The sequence below is a fragment of the Merops nubicus genome, unplaced genomic scaffold (genome assembly GCF_000691845.1).
Source record: "Merops nubicus isolate BGI_N331 unplaced genomic scaffold, ASM69184v1 scaffold32083, whole genome shotgun sequence".
Taxonomy (NCBI): Eukaryota; Metazoa; Chordata; class Aves; order Coraciiformes; family Meropidae; genus Merops; species Merops nubicus.
Genome location: NW_008601496.1, coordinates 34,056 through 41,202, shown reverse-complemented (window position 1 = coordinate 41,202; position 7,147 = coordinate 34,056).

Here is a 7,147-nt window from a genome sequence, read left to right as displayed (position 1 = left end):
CCCCGCTGCCCCCCAGCCTGTGATGAGGCTGGGAGCCGAGACTGGGGCCTTGCAAGGGGGAGAGAGAAAAATAATGAGAATAAAAAAGTGAGACAGGCCTCCCAGACCACAGCGAGAGGAAACTCAGAGTGCTGGCAGAAGGAGGGGAGTCCTCATAAATAAAATGGGTGGAAAAGTTATCCAAATAGAGCCGAGGAAGGGCTAGCAGGGATGGGGACCAGGCAGCTTCCCCGGGAGCCTGCAGAGCTGCGGGGCTGGGCGGCAGGTTGGACACAGCAGCCGGGATGTGCCCTGGGGCAGACAGCAAACTGGTGGGGGAGGAAGTTTCCTCCCTCGCAGGGCAGCGGGGTGCTCCACAGGGCAGCATGGGTGCCGAGCCCCCGCCATGCCCACCAGCGCTGCCCTCGTGGGTGGCTGGCTCCCAGCCCTCGGCAGGACAGGTCACCCCAGCTGGCACTGCCCTGGCGTTGTCCTGGCATTGCTGGGGCTCGGCCCCCAGAGGCACATCGGGTTCCACCAGATGAGCCTTCAGCCTTGGAAGGGTCATACAGTTTCCCTTGATAGATGGAGAACTTTTCTGGTTTTCCATCCCCATAAATATCTCAGAGGCTTCAGGGTCTCAGCACCCATTTGAAGCCAGGGCTGTATTCTGAGGGGGAAACTGGGCAGCAGCACCCGGCCTCGGGACTCGAGTGGGTCTAGCCTGCTCCTCACAGCAGTGGCAGCAGCAGAGCAGAGCATGGGGCATCCCCCACCGCAGCTACTGCAACTCTCCCCACCCATCCCTGCCCCAAACTGCCCCCAGCATTCCCCCACACCATACCTTGGGGGCTCTTATTTCCCTCCCCTCAGACCCGTGCCCCGTATGAAGGATGTGGAGGACGTTCTGCCAGGCGGTGACAAGGGTGCTCTGTCCCCAGCACCCTGCGTGGGTGCCTGGGTGAGAAGAGAGCGATGCATCCAGCATCCTCATCAGCACCCACGGAGGATGGGCTGTGAGCTGGAACGGGATCCTCTGGGCACACCGGGGCTAAAACTCCAGGGGAGGCTGCAAATGGGAGCGTGAGAGGGCAGAGAGAGGGTGGAGAGGGGGTGAGGGGGCGGTCCTCTCCTGGCCAGCAAGCAGGAGAAAAGCCCCCAGCTCCAAATTTATCCTCCAGAGGAGACCTGGGCACAATGCAGGCCATTTCCCTCTATCCCAGCACAGGCAGCACCGTTCCTTCCCATTTCGGGAGTGACTCTGGGAACGAGGAGCCCCGGGGCCGGTGGTTACAGCAGGGACCAGTGCAGGGGTGGAGCTGGCTCAGCAAAGCAGCTTTGGAAACTCACTGAAAAAAGTGAGGTGTCGGAGCTGCTCAGGCGTTGGGTCAGATGTGGTGAAGAGCTTCAGATGAGGAATGTATGAGGAGGCAGAATTTCTGAGTGCTTTTACTTATCACTGTGGAACAATATTTTTTTATTCCCAAACAGATGTAATTTTTTATAGGTTTCCCCTAAATACAACCCAAACTGAGCTTTTCCCCCTTGTTTTCTCACGTCAGCTGCTATTTAACACCTCTGTGTACTCCTTGTGCCCTGTGCCCACGGCCCCGGGGCTGTGGATGGGTGTTAGGACACCCGGCACAGCCTCATGCCCTGTCCCCTTCCCACCTTCTCTGGCTATGGGGGGTGGGCCTAACAGCGGTGCTGGCAGGGGCAGCACTTACCAGGATGAGGCCGGGCTGAGCAGGGTCCTGCTGAGCCCAGCACCAGCATTTAGACAGGATGCCAAAGGGACCGTCAGTGCTCCAGCCGGCTCGGCCGGACCCCAGGGCCCAGGGCTGGCGCTCGGGGCAGCCTGTCTTGGGCAGGAATCAGAGATGCTCCCCCCACGGCAGGGGGCTGAGGGGCTGCTGCCCAGGGTTGCGGGGGGCTGTGCTTGGGGCTGTCACTCCCGAGGTGTCGGGGCAGGCACTTGGCCGGGCCAGCAGCACACGCTCGGCCTCAGCATCGCTTGAAAACACCAGGGCACTTTTGTAACGGGGAGTGAGCACGGCGGGCTGCCCTCAGCAGGCAGGGGCTCCAGCTCTGGAAGGGGAGGAGAGTGAGCCTGGCTGGGGCTGAGGAGTGTCTGAGAGCTGTTCTGAGCTGTTTTGAGCCCCCGGGGGCAGGTGTAGGGCTGCCAGTCAGACGTGCTTGGTTGCTCCTCTGCTGACATTTCTTAAATGTTTAAAAAATATTTATTTAAAGTGAGTGCTAAAGGGTGGTGAGTGATGGTGGTCCCACAGAGAGCAAGGCCTAGGTGATTTTCTTTGAAATACAGGAATATCTGCAGCGTGGCTGGGGCAGCGCACAGGGCAGAGCCAAGGGGTATGCTGGGCAGGAGGGACGTCTGCAAGTGTCCCTGCCAGAGGGCTCGGGGTTAGCATGGGGCAAAGACTGCAAAAAAATGTCCGTGACTGTTTGTGTTCAGCCTCGTCCTCTGTTTGCTTTCCGCAAATATTCAAGCAAACAAGACTCCTGGCAGAAATGTTTGTGGAAACAGCAAATGTTGCAGAATTTTCATGGAAGGCAAATTTCAAGGTAGTGGCTGTATCGGGAGCCCAGGGCTGATGGCTCCGCTTGCCTGTGCTGGGCAGAGGCACCACATTCCCACCGAGGCCCCTGACCAAAGACAGGTCCCAGAAGCAATTATTCCCAGGAACAGCTGCTGTCCAAGCTTCAGCTTCAACATCAACAGAAATTACCCCACAGTTCCCTTCAGGAAATACATGCCTCAAAAAAGTAACAGTGGGCTCTGGATGATGCACCAAGGGTGTGAGAGGAGCAGCTCTGTGCAGGGCAAGCAGCTGTGGAAAGGCACCAGCAGCCAAGGAGTGGATGGATCCTGGCTCCAAAAAGCTGAAGAGTCTGCAGGGCCAGACCAGACTTTCTATCCCCAAATGCTGCAGCTGCTGAAGGGATTCTGGCTGCACCCCCACGGTACCAGGACCCCAGTGATGAGGGAGGGAGGGAAGGAGGGAGGGAGGGAGGGAGGGATGGATGGATGGATGGATGGATGGATGGATGGATGGATGGATGGATACCGTCACCCTCAAGCCCTCTGAGCCCTCAGCACCAAGGTGTCCCTGTGGGCTCAGCCAGTACCAGCATCTCCTGTTGGGAAGAGGACTGGAGGTGGGGAAGGGGTGATACACTGTGCCTCCTGCCATGGGTCACACGTGTGGGCCCTCTCCTCTGTGATGATGCTCTGGGAGCCCTGACACTTTCTCACTCTATGGACAGCCAAGTGGGTTTGAGACCTCGTTTTCCTCACAGCCCTACAGACCTCTGACATGCTCATCCCACTGTAGGCTGCCCAGGGCAGCACCTTCCCTGCGGCTTTGCCCCATCCACCCTAAAACTCATCTGTTAGGATGGGCAGCTTAGCTCCTGACACTCAGTGTGGGGCACCTGAAGCCACCACCTTGGGACCAGCGGGCACCTTTCACCCGCTGCTGCACCAAAACCCGTCCTGGCCATGGGGGTGTGTGTGATTTTATAGGTAACAGCTCCTGGGAAAGTGGGAGACACAAGGAGAGCTGTACGCTCAGCTTCCTGGCATGGCCCAACGCTCTGGTTAGGGGAGCCAATGTCAACAGATAGACCTGAAGGAAGGAGCAAAACCAAATACACGGGCACTTCTCAGAACAAGAGCTGTAAAACCTGCACAAACCTGAACAAGTGCCACAACACTCTTTTATATGGTCAGAATCAATAGCTGAGCCCACTCGACGTGTTTGCCGACACATAAACGACAGCCACACACCACATTTATGGCCCAGTGCCACGCAGGGAGGCTGCAGGGCCCAGCTCCTCCTGCCCTGCCTGGCCACCTCTCTCCTGCTCTGCTCCCAGGGGCGGCTCATCCCTTTGTCACACGGCCCCCAAAGCCCTGATGCATCATGATAAGAAGCAGCTCCTGCTCCTCTCCAGCATGCCAGCCTGCCCTGGTTTCCAGCCTGGTTTCCAGATCTGGCTTCAGATCCACAGCCCTGGCTGCCCCCGTGCCTGGAGTCTGCTGCCTTCAAGGACTAAGTGGTGGTGGGATGGAGGCAGTGGCTTTGCCACCGTGTGGACACTCATGGAACCAGAGCTGGAGGACTGCCAGAGTCTGGAAGAAATCTCTGTTGACGTGGGTGTGTTCCCCTGTTACAGGCATTAAAACCAGGGTGGAAACAGAGGGGTGAAGGGATGTGTCACGGGGTTATGCACAGTTCAGACCCAGCCCTGCCCTCGATGCTGCTCCCTGCTCCACACAGGCACGCTGGGCATCTGCCCCTGTTGCCAGCGTGCCCCTTCCCTGGGCACGGGGCAAGGTACGGACCTGCTGGCCATGCCCCATCCCTGACCCATCAGCAGCCTTCTGGAAGCTGCTGGCAGCTGTGTGCACTCCAAATTAATTCAAATGCACCCCAGGCAGCCCCGGGTGACAGCAGAGGCTTGTGGAGATAGGACAGGAATGGTTTAGGAACGGTTTTCCTCCATTAGACTCATGCCTTTGAGATGGCACTTGGGGTTTGATGTCTCTGGAAGGCAGGAATGAGCTTTCTCCTCCTTGGCACAGCACAAGGAGAAGCAGGCTCAGTGGGAGGAAAGCCATCCAAGGAGGAAGGAAAGTGCAGGAAAAAGGGTGTTTCAGAAGGGCTTGGCCCCGAGTTGGTTCCTCCAGGTGCAGAGGCCGGCGAGGCCACGCTCGCTCCCCGCCCTGGCTGTGTAGCACTGGGCTGTGCTGCAGAGGTGCCCAGTTCCCCTTTCAGCATTCAATTCACTGCTCGGCACCCGTGAAAACCCAGTGAAGTACCACTCTAATCCCTCACCTAATTCTCCTCCTCCGGGCTAAGCAGGACCACACATGCCAGCACACCCTCCCTGCAGAGGAGAAAGATCTCCGGGCTCCCCTCTGGCCTGGGGCCAAGTCAACACCAGAGTGCCACAGCACCTTCATCTGCACAAAAACCCAAGAGTGCAGCACTGTGGCGGCAGAGAGGAGTTTCTTTTAGTCTGGCAACTGGAAAATCCTTTTTCTTCCTGTTGGGCCTGCCCTGGCCTGGCCTCAGTGCAAAGCTCTAGCCAAAATCTTGGACTGCTTGGGACATGGAGGCTCCTGGATTCCCCACTGACAGCACCAATGTGCACAATCGATTAAGAAATCTCAGCCCTGAGAGTCTGCTAGTTTGTTCAGGAGAGGATGGGGAAAGGAGGGCCAGCACAGAGCATGAATGCACCCGGGGAGCTGCGGAAGGGCTCTGGCAGTGATGCTCCTGGAGCGGTTTGAACCCCTGGAGCTGCTCTCTGGGGTCTGCAGGACACAAAGCTCAGGGCTGCCCAAAGATGAGGAGCACCATGTGCACAGCTCCCTGCCTGCTACTCTGCTTCACCCTCGATTGTCTCATCCCCACATGTTGTGATCATGGCTAGGAGGGGACACAAAGGTTGTTTCTCAAGGATATGGTGTTCTGGGTATTTATATAGAAACATTTTAAAGCAAACCCGGCCAGCCTCTCCCTGGAGAGGGAGTCAGACCTGCTCCTGCTGTTAAACACACCCACAGGCCAGAGGCCGGGGTGAGGGCACCCCAGAAAGGTGGCCCAGAGAGCAGCGGGCACTCCTGCGGGCACTGGCAGTGGGGCACAAACCTGGAGCCACCTTATAATTCCCCTCCAGGCAGCGGCAAGAACCATCTAAAACCTGTTCCTCTGCGGCACAAACTCCTGCTCCCCATCAAATCTCATTGTGACCAGCATTAAGGGATTCAGAGGCCGGGGTGAGGGCACCCCAGAAAGGTGGCCCAGAGAGCAGCGGGCACTCCTGCGGGCACTGGCAGTGGGGCACAAACCTGGAGCCACCTTATAATTCCCCTCCAGGCAGCGGCAAGAACCATCTAAAACCTGTTCCTCTGCGGCACAAACTCCTGCTCCCCATCAAATCTCATTGTGACCAGCATTAAGGGATTAGCCGGTCCCTGCCGCCGGCTCCTGGGCATGGCTCGTGCCCCTTTTCTCGCCGGCTGGACGGCCCCGTCGGAGGGGGAGACTCCCCTAGCTCTGCCCGCAGAGCTGAGCACCCCTGGAAGATGAATGGCAGCAGACACGACCTGCTCCAGGAAACACCAGGTACTGCCCAGGCTCCCCCAGCACTCGCGGCAGGGAGAGGAGCTGCGTGGCCAGCGCTGCAGAGGTTATGGGAACAAAGGGCACGGGCAACCCCCAGGGGCTCCAGTGGGGTTTTGGAGAGGCCAAAATACGCTCATCCCCCGCATAGGTAGTGCTGGTCCCCATCCAAGGGGGCCCCTACACCTCCAGTTTGGCTTTGTGCGGAGCAAATGGCCAGGTTTGTGGGTGGTGATGGCTGAAGTCCCCAGGCTGGGTTCAGGGGCTCTTGTCAGATGCCCCAACGTGGGAGTCATGGTGGAGCGGGTGCTGTGACTCCTGGGGACAGAGGTGGTGGAGACAGGCTGGTGTCCCACAGACGCCCCGGTGACTGCCTGTATCATTTGGAAAATGAATTGGTCGTTCTCAGCCTGGTTCCCAGGGCCTGGCACTGCTGCCCCACACCACAGCCCCTCGGCAGGCCCGGGAATGGATCCTGCCTGCTTGTGGCACCACCTCAGCTCCTGCCCCATTTGCTGCCCACCCCAAAGAGGTCTGCAGCAGGACTTACCCAGACCTCCTAATGAAAGCTTAGAAACAACTCAGGGAAAAGCACTTTTAATGCAAACCTTATCGGTTGCACAGAGCTCTTACTAGAAAGGTTTTTGGGTCCCCCTCTGCAGTCCCCTGTGCTGCAGGTCCCCCAGCTCTGTACTCAGCCTCTCGGCCCCAGTGCTCACGGGGTCCCTGGTGTGAAGGTGAGGCAGCGAGGAGGCTGGCTGGGCTCAGGGTGCTGGGTGGGGGGGAGGGAGGTTGCAGGCATTCAGCCATGTTTCGAGTATCCTGAGCCCCAGTCCCCTGCATGTCACAGAGCCTCATCCACAAAACCCCCTGCCAGCCTCCACTCAGCCCTGGGGCACAGCAAAAACCCTGGGGCTCCTCTTGCTTGAGCAATTCCCCCCAGGCAGGGCTGGTGGTGGCTGGGCTCCTGGCACAGCCTGCACCCCAAGCCACCCTCCCACGGGATGAGCTCCCCC